Raw genomic sequence first — 8,023 nt, 5'->3', positions numbered from 1 at the left:
AAAATAAACTACATATTTGTGATCCTCTCTTCATCCTCTTCATTTTGGTACCAACTTCATCTCATTTGGGTAACTTTCTAAAATCACTAGATTTTGTGTTCTTGATGTTTTTAACTTATAAAAGTGTTAATTAGTGTCTATGGCTCAAGTCTAACATGAGTATATGATTTATATGCTCGATCTCGTTGTTTTAGTGTAACTAGCATGAACTTGAATTTTGGTGTGTTGTTCTTGAATTTTGGATGATCATATGTTGTTAGATGTTAAAAGTTGATGTTTTAATTGTGTTACTAGCATCACTAGCTTCAATTTGATGTGTAGGTTGCCTTAGAAAACTTCATGAACTTGATTATTGATTTTGGTGAATTTGGGTTAGGGTTTGATGAACTTGAAATGGACTTTTGATGCATTGAATGCCATGGATTATTATTGGTAAGTGTTTAGTTGGATTGTATGCTTGATTACCTTCGAAACGGCATATCATTCATGTAAATTGGTTGCCCGAATCATTGAATTGCATTTATGAACTTGTATGCGGTTAATGTTAAGCATTAGATGCGGTTTTGGTTGTTGTAATAGGTAGATTGATTGATGAAATGCGTTTAGTTGTTTTCCTCGTCAAATTACCTTCCCAACGGTATAAGATACTTGTCTTGATTGTTTGCGGATCATAAATGGTGATTGTTTGAAGTTAGGTTCGTGCATAAAACTTAAAAACTGCCAGAATTCTCTGCACAGGTAATGGCGCGGCGCGCCATATACCCGCGCGGCGCGCCATTTTGGTCTGTCCAACTTGGTCAATTTTTGAATAATGTTTGCTATGCTACGCACCTCCGATTCACATGTAACTTGTCCTAACATGCTCATACATGATTAAAAACCTCAGAAAAATAGTTCGGGACACGACCCGAACGTGTTGACTTTTTCGTTGACTTTGACCGACCAAGGTTTGACTTTTTGTCAAACTTAACCAAATGATTATGCAACCTTCCTAACTTGTTTATATACTTGTATCTTGCATGAAACTTGACAATTTGATTTCACATGCTAAATAATCGAGTCGTAACGAGCCATAGGACTAATTGAACATCTTTGACCTATCGTGTTTACCGTTATTGATACGACCTATTTGTTTAGGTCAAGACTAGCACTATCCTTCACACACGTTATTTTGTGAAGTACTTTTCGTACGTGCACTCAAGGTGAGATCATAGTCCCACTTTTACTCTTTTTGAACTTACATTTGGGATGAGAAAACATAAACATTTCTTTTACTAAGTGAACACAAGTACAGGAAAACAAACATTCTACATACGAGTTTAGAACAAAATCCTCAATTCGATTATCATTAGTTACACTTGCCGGGTGTAAGCGAGAACTTATGTTGTATGGATCCATATGGGTTTGACAAACCCTCATTCAAACGGTTCGCTACCGTTTACGAATGAAATATATTTTCGAGAAACAGTGTATGTTCTATCACTAAGTGATGGGGTTCAATGGAAGGAATGTTAAGCATTGATAATTGGGTGCTCGTGAAACAAACTTTTGGAATGTATTACTATTATTTCATTGATGCAAATCTTGTGGTTCACGTGTACTTACTTACTTAAACCTATGATTTCACCAACGTTTTCGTTGACAGATTTCTATGTTTTTCTCAGGTCCTTGAACGATACATGATACATGCTTCCGCTCATTATTTTGATACTTGCATTGGATGTCGAGTATATATGCATACATGGAGCGTCTTTTGGATACTTTTAAATTGTGTCGCATAAGTTTCATTTGTACTTAAAACTTTGTATCGTAACTTGTGGTGGAACTATTCTTGTAAACTTGAACAATCTTTACATTTGAAATGAATGCGACATATCTTTTGGTCAAACGTTGTTTTAAAGACTTATGACCACGTAACGGGACCTAAGTAGACGACGCCGTCAAATGACGATTTTGTCGGGTCGCTACACCCGGTACATGAACGAGATGGTAAATTTCAAGTTGTATTCCGGTAGGGTTCGAGTTACAAATGAGAGTACTCTTGATGTTGCGGGTATTGGTGATCTCGTGGTTAGACACTTGGATTATGCTTGGATCTTGAGGAATGTGAGGTTTATCCCAAAGCTCAAGAGTAGATTGATCTTGGTTGGGGAAATTGGATGATAGGTGTCATGTTCTCTTTGGGATCAAAAGTGGGTAGTGTTTAAAGGAGATTCTGTAATTACTCGCGGGTACAAAAGAGAAACCATGTATATGATTGATGTTCTTATCGAGGAATGGCTAGGAGGTTTTGTTGGTTCTAAAAGTCCTAGTGGGCTAATGCTTTCCAAGATTATTGAGTCTTGTTTGAGTGAGAGCTCAAGTGAAGTAAAAACTAGTGGAGATTCGGGTCGAATTGGGTACACTCGATTCTTCGTTACTTTGGGTAGATCTTCCCCAATGACAACTCTATTGCTCTCGACCGAAGAATATGAACAAGTGGTTTGTATAGGAGTCACGGTTAATGATACATCAGTATAATGTGTGTTGGCTCGGGGTAAAAATTGGGTTTTGTCGAAATTCGTACGCACGTATGTGGTCGATTAAGTGTGCAAAAGTGTTCTCTTGCAAGGTCTTAATCGGTAATGTACGTAAATGTGTTGGTTCTACCAACAAGTTTGTTATTTGTTGGAAAGATAAATCAGGTGGATGAAATTGTGTACGTGTGGATCGCTTGAGCGATGAGGTTGATTGGGTCGGGTCGGGCTCAAACGACCCGTTATCTCCTAAACTAAGGAGGTAGGTGCCGTATCCAAAGAGTAGTTCTTGGTCCCAAGCTAGTAACATAAAGATCGTATTATAGCTCAACGGTATTTTTTTGATGTCGAAAGAGTTCTCTTGCTCGAAGGTTATCAAGTGAAGTGAGGCGTGATTCGGGTGCAAATTCGGCAGAATCAAAAGGAGTGTGTAATTAGTGGGTTGAGTTGTTGATGTAGGATGAAATCAGGTTAAATACGGGTGTTGTTTAACGTCTCTTCAAGTGAGAGATTGTTTAGTGTGAAGACGAGTTAAACGCAAATGAAAAACTAATGCTGCTGGGTATACAACTTCGCGACTGCGAAGTTGAGATGGTGCCCTCGAGATTTCATTAGTTTGAGCAGTTGCTAGAAACGTGTGGCTCACGATCACGAGATCCACATTGGGACCACAAAATTCTGTCTGACTGGAGTTTGATTTGGATTAGAAGTTCGAGTTTGCTTCAAATTAGTTATTGTGTTGCACTATATATCCCCCCATATGTAACCTGTAACATATATTTACGAAATTTATCAACAAGAATACTCTTTGGTTGGTCGGGGATTAAAGTAATCACCTTGATTACATATATCCTCGTTAAATTCTTGTCTTTTTATCGTTCTTGCTAGTTTCTTCGTGTTCATCACAAATTTTCGTTTATTGTCTTGTGAGTTGATAACCAGGGAGTTGTCGGGTCTTGTTGGAGCTCACTAATCGTTCCTAACACATACTAATTACAATTTTTTTATAGAAGGGAATTTGACTTCAGGCTTAACATTTTGTCCATACAAAAGCATTCTATCATAATTTCATCGTTACAAAAAGTTTCTTTAGTAACAAGTCTACATCATATTAGACCACTCACTATGTTGCCTTCATCAGGCTCGTTAACCAACTTCAGAGCTATACGGAGATAAGCAACAACTTGTATAATGGAGCTTCATTGACTCCTGCAACGAGCCTCTCACAAGAAAGAGGTGGGCCCCTATTTTATTATTTTGTACTTTGTGTTTGAAAACTTGTACATTTTATATTTTATGGGTATATTTGTGGGTATTATTTAGTAAAAAATAGAGAGTGTTTAGTTAAACAAATGTTAAAGATTTTGAGCTGATGTGATGCTGGTGTGGAGGAGAGAATTTTCTCTTTAAGGACTTAGTATTTACAAAACAAATTATATATGTACGTATTGTGCTATTACTATGTAGTCTTTTTGCTCTCCTATAATTACAACTAGTTTATAACCCGCGTATTAGCGGGACTTGAACATAAATGATTATTGAATTCGTGGAGTTATATAAATAAAAGTGAAGGCCATTGGGGCTTTGCCTCAGTGGTCTAACACCTTGGGGGTGTTAGGTGAGTAGAGACCCGGGTTCGAGTCTCGCTTGCGCCAAGGGGGTTTTCCCCGCCTTAACCTGTGAGACCTCGGTCTCTCTGCCCTCTGGTTACGGTCCGGTTTCCTCCTCTGACTGCGTGTGTGCTAACCACTAACCGTGAAGCTAACGTGCCGTTCAAAAAAAAAAAAAAAAAAAAAAAAAAAAAGTGAAGTTATAAAAGCTAGTTACAAATTATTTTTTTATTATAAATGTAAGGTTTAATACCTGCGAATTCGCGGGATTATAAGAGTAAAGTTACAAATTAAAAATAAATAATCTGAATGACATAATAAACTCGTTTTACAATTTGATGAATGTTGCATGCGGTTCTTTTTTGGGTTTGCTCTCGGAAAAATTCATTTCGTTACTGAAATAATTATTCTACAGAGATAACTATCTAAAATAACAATTGGATCACTTTTTAGATATTTGGATATAGAAGCTTTTATAAAACTAAAATAAAATATTTACAACGAAATTCGACATACCCAAAAGGATGTTTTTAGTAAACATTCCAAACATTTACAATTATATCCTACAAAACCAACAAAATAAAATGACATCTAAAATCAATCATGAAATTATAAAATAAACCACAAAAATGCCAATTGCTATAATTGTTTTGCGCATGCCCTTATTGCATCTCATGAAGTTCAAACCCATATTTTTATCAATATCAATACTAAACCTTATACCAAATATCACAAAATTTCTATCATTTATGTCACTAACCTGTCTGAATTTATAAACATATGTTGATCAGTTCAAGTCAAACCGCTATCATTTCCTTCATAAAATTGAGTATTATCATATCATCATACCATCTGTCACTCTCAATTGACACCTTTATCTTCAAATCCCAGCAATTATATTTGACCAGCATCCAAAAATTGATAATCCAGTACCCAAACTTTCTTAGTAAACTCAAACCACAAATACAAACCCACTAATCCATCTAAAATATAATAAAAATTTAGAACCACTATTTAATTGCCATAGTTCCAGTCTAACATCACTATAAATATCAGTTAGTCTATAACCCATTAGACCACCACTCCCCAAAATAACAGTTTGACCTTTAGTAGTCAAACTGACCTTCAAATCACCAACTAATAACATCAATATGAAAACCTACGAAAGTTTAAACGGTGACAAGTTTCGTATTATACCTCGTCAACAATTAAAGCATCCCGGGGAATCTCAATTGAGGTGCCAACTTCCTATTCAAATGACAATCCCATCTCAGCAAAAATCTTTGTTGCTACACCACAATTTACACCAATTTGATGGCTTAAAACCCGACATATTTCAAAAATCGGGACCATAAGATTTCAGAAACCAATGAAATAGTGATTTTCGACATATTGATTAACATCATGAAATATATCTTTTTTGAGGTGTTCCAACTAAGAGAACCATGATCTCGGAGAAATATGTCACACCTTGGTTGATCATAGAAACCACACCTTGAAAGATCTCACACACCTTTAAATATCACACACACCTCATAAATCATTTAAATTAATCACCTTTAGATATAGTAAATAAATTATCTTAAACTATAGAGCATAAAGACTAAAAATCATACTAAAAAAAACTATGAAAGAAGTAGATTAAAATATCATAACTTTTGTTTGAAGTTGCACTAAATTGACAGGAATACAAAGAACTTGAAAGTCCTAACACATAAATAAAAAGAATTAAATGGTTAATATTAGTCGACGCTCAAAATAGTAGAAATGATATATGATTTATTACCACAAATCACGGCCAGTCTATTTGTGTGTTTACTTGTACAATGATTTCAACATGATCATTATAGAAGTTGATATGAAATACATCATCAGAAAGCTAATATACAATAAAAACTGGCCATTGTTAATAATAAATCACCCTGTCAAATATATATAACAACTGTCAAATAAATGTAAACAACTTACATCAGTTCAGACCTCGGCTGCAACATCAAATGTCAAATTTGCAAGCACATGTGAGCCAAGTTTAGGATTTATACATCCTTCTTTTATACCCAATCCTTTTGATCCAATATCCCTTAGTAGAATAAGATTTTTCATAATGCTGCATTAATCATACATTCTCGATAATACAGTAGGATCCTTCCAAAAACTTGTTGCTCAAAATCTACAAACATGTGGTGATTCACGCCGGTGACAACTCCTGTTTTTGACAAGAACATTAATTTATGAGTTTCTCAAACATATTTTAGAAAACATGTTACATATGAATCATTGTACAAAAAAGATAAAACTGATTATACAAAGAACCATACGAATATATTTCATTTACCTCAGACTCCACAAGTATCATTTTATGGCACGAAACATCTCTCGGATTGTTAAAGTAAGTTTTACTGTCCAAGTGATAAACACCTTCACCCGAATCTTGACACTTTCTGCAGCGTTGACAGTCACCTTCAAAGGAGTAAACTCATCTTGATTGCTAGCCATGTTAAAACAAACAGAGAAGCTGTTTCAGATTAAAAGAGATGAAAGTGAAAAGGTCTAATGTTATTTATATACAGGTGGGAAGATAACTTATTTATAGTTGTCAAAGTGGACGGTTTTTTCAATTTGATAACTGAAAGTGATGGAGTGAATTAAGGAACACACCTTTAAAACCATCAAACACTACAAATTTCACTGGGTTATACATACAATTTCATGTTGTTATCGAAAAACTGACGCATTAACAAATAAAATTACGTGCTACAAAATGCAAGTATAAGTAGCATTATTTATCAAATGTTTTTTTTTCCTATATTTTTATTGGGTATGAACAAAGTTAATTACAATAAATAGACCATATAATTAAAATTAACTTCTACCTAAGTTAAAAAATTGACTTTTCTGATATCTTCAGCAATCAATACACGACTTCAGACATAAAGCTTCATATACCTGCAATCGATATCATCCACAGCTTCATAATCGTAATCGATACAACTATTTATGTGATTAAAACTCCTTATCGATCTATTCAATTAAAACTATACCTGATGTACCTACAACTTCTAACGTACAACAACAATGATGTACCTACAAAACACAAAAGAAACAAATAAAAATAACACAAATCCGGATTTCAGTCATGTTATTGAACCAATCTTCAATAACATATTTTAGAAAACTAATATATAGATTCACTTTTAGCAAATATATACACACTGTTGTAAACGGCGTCCGTTGCAACGCCCGTTGCGGCGTTTTGGTGACTAAACCGTTTCGACTCCGTCCCGTTTTCTTATAAGCCGATCAACGGTCAAAAGTCAGGTCAAATGCGGGAAAAATTGGGTCAACGCCGGTCAATAGTCAGAAATTCTGTTAAAATCGGTCATAAGTCGGTCAAATCAATCAAAATTGACTTAGTTTAGTATTACATTTTGTATTATATTAACGCTAATAGCAATTATAGGTACAAACTTGTCAACGAAGGTTTTTTAGCTCTAAAATATGTGTAAATATATATTTATATATATATAAGTCAACATTAGTCAACATCCGTTTCGACCCCGTCTCGGCCCCGTTTTTTCCGTTGCGACGTTTTGAGATCGCTACCGTTTCGGCCCCGTCTCACGTCTTTTTCAACCTTGTATACACATATAGGAGAAGTTGGAATTTCAGCCTACTTACATTTTGTATGAACAGACACACTATTACATCTTGTATAACATCTTGAATGAAAAAGAAATCAAAATCGATAAGTTACAAATATATACAGATATATATATATATATATATATGCATATATATATATATACATACATATACATATATATATGTATATAACGAATTCAATAACATACAAAAATATTTTTGTAAAAACCATAATTTAGTAAAAGAAATATGATA

At 34.5% G+C, this 8,023-nt stretch overlaps 1 long non-coding RNA gene across 1 annotated transcript; it reads right to left on the bottom strand.

Moving 5' to 3' along the window:
* Positions 1 to 4,692: 4,692 nt before the first annotated feature.
* Positions 4,693 to 6,779, bottom strand: LOC139855533 (uncharacterized). The gene is made up of 3 exons (XR_011761478.1): positions 6,462 to 6,779; positions 6,095 to 6,332; positions 4,693 to 5,833 (listed from the first exon to the last, which is right to left on the bottom strand). It is a non-coding gene; the product is annotated as an uncharacterized lncRNA (long non-coding RNA).
* Positions 6,780 to 8,023: the final 1,244 nt, after the last annotated feature.

Source organism: Rutidosis leptorrhynchoides, chromosome 6, assembly GCF_046630445.1.
Source record: "Rutidosis leptorrhynchoides isolate AG116_Rl617_1_P2 chromosome 6, CSIRO_AGI_Rlap_v1, whole genome shotgun sequence".
NCBI lineage: Eukaryota > Viridiplantae > Streptophyta > Magnoliopsida > Asterales > Asteraceae > Rutidosis > Rutidosis leptorrhynchoides.
Note: the sequence above shows the minus strand (reverse complement) of the source record. Positions and strands in the feature narration are given on the sequence as shown.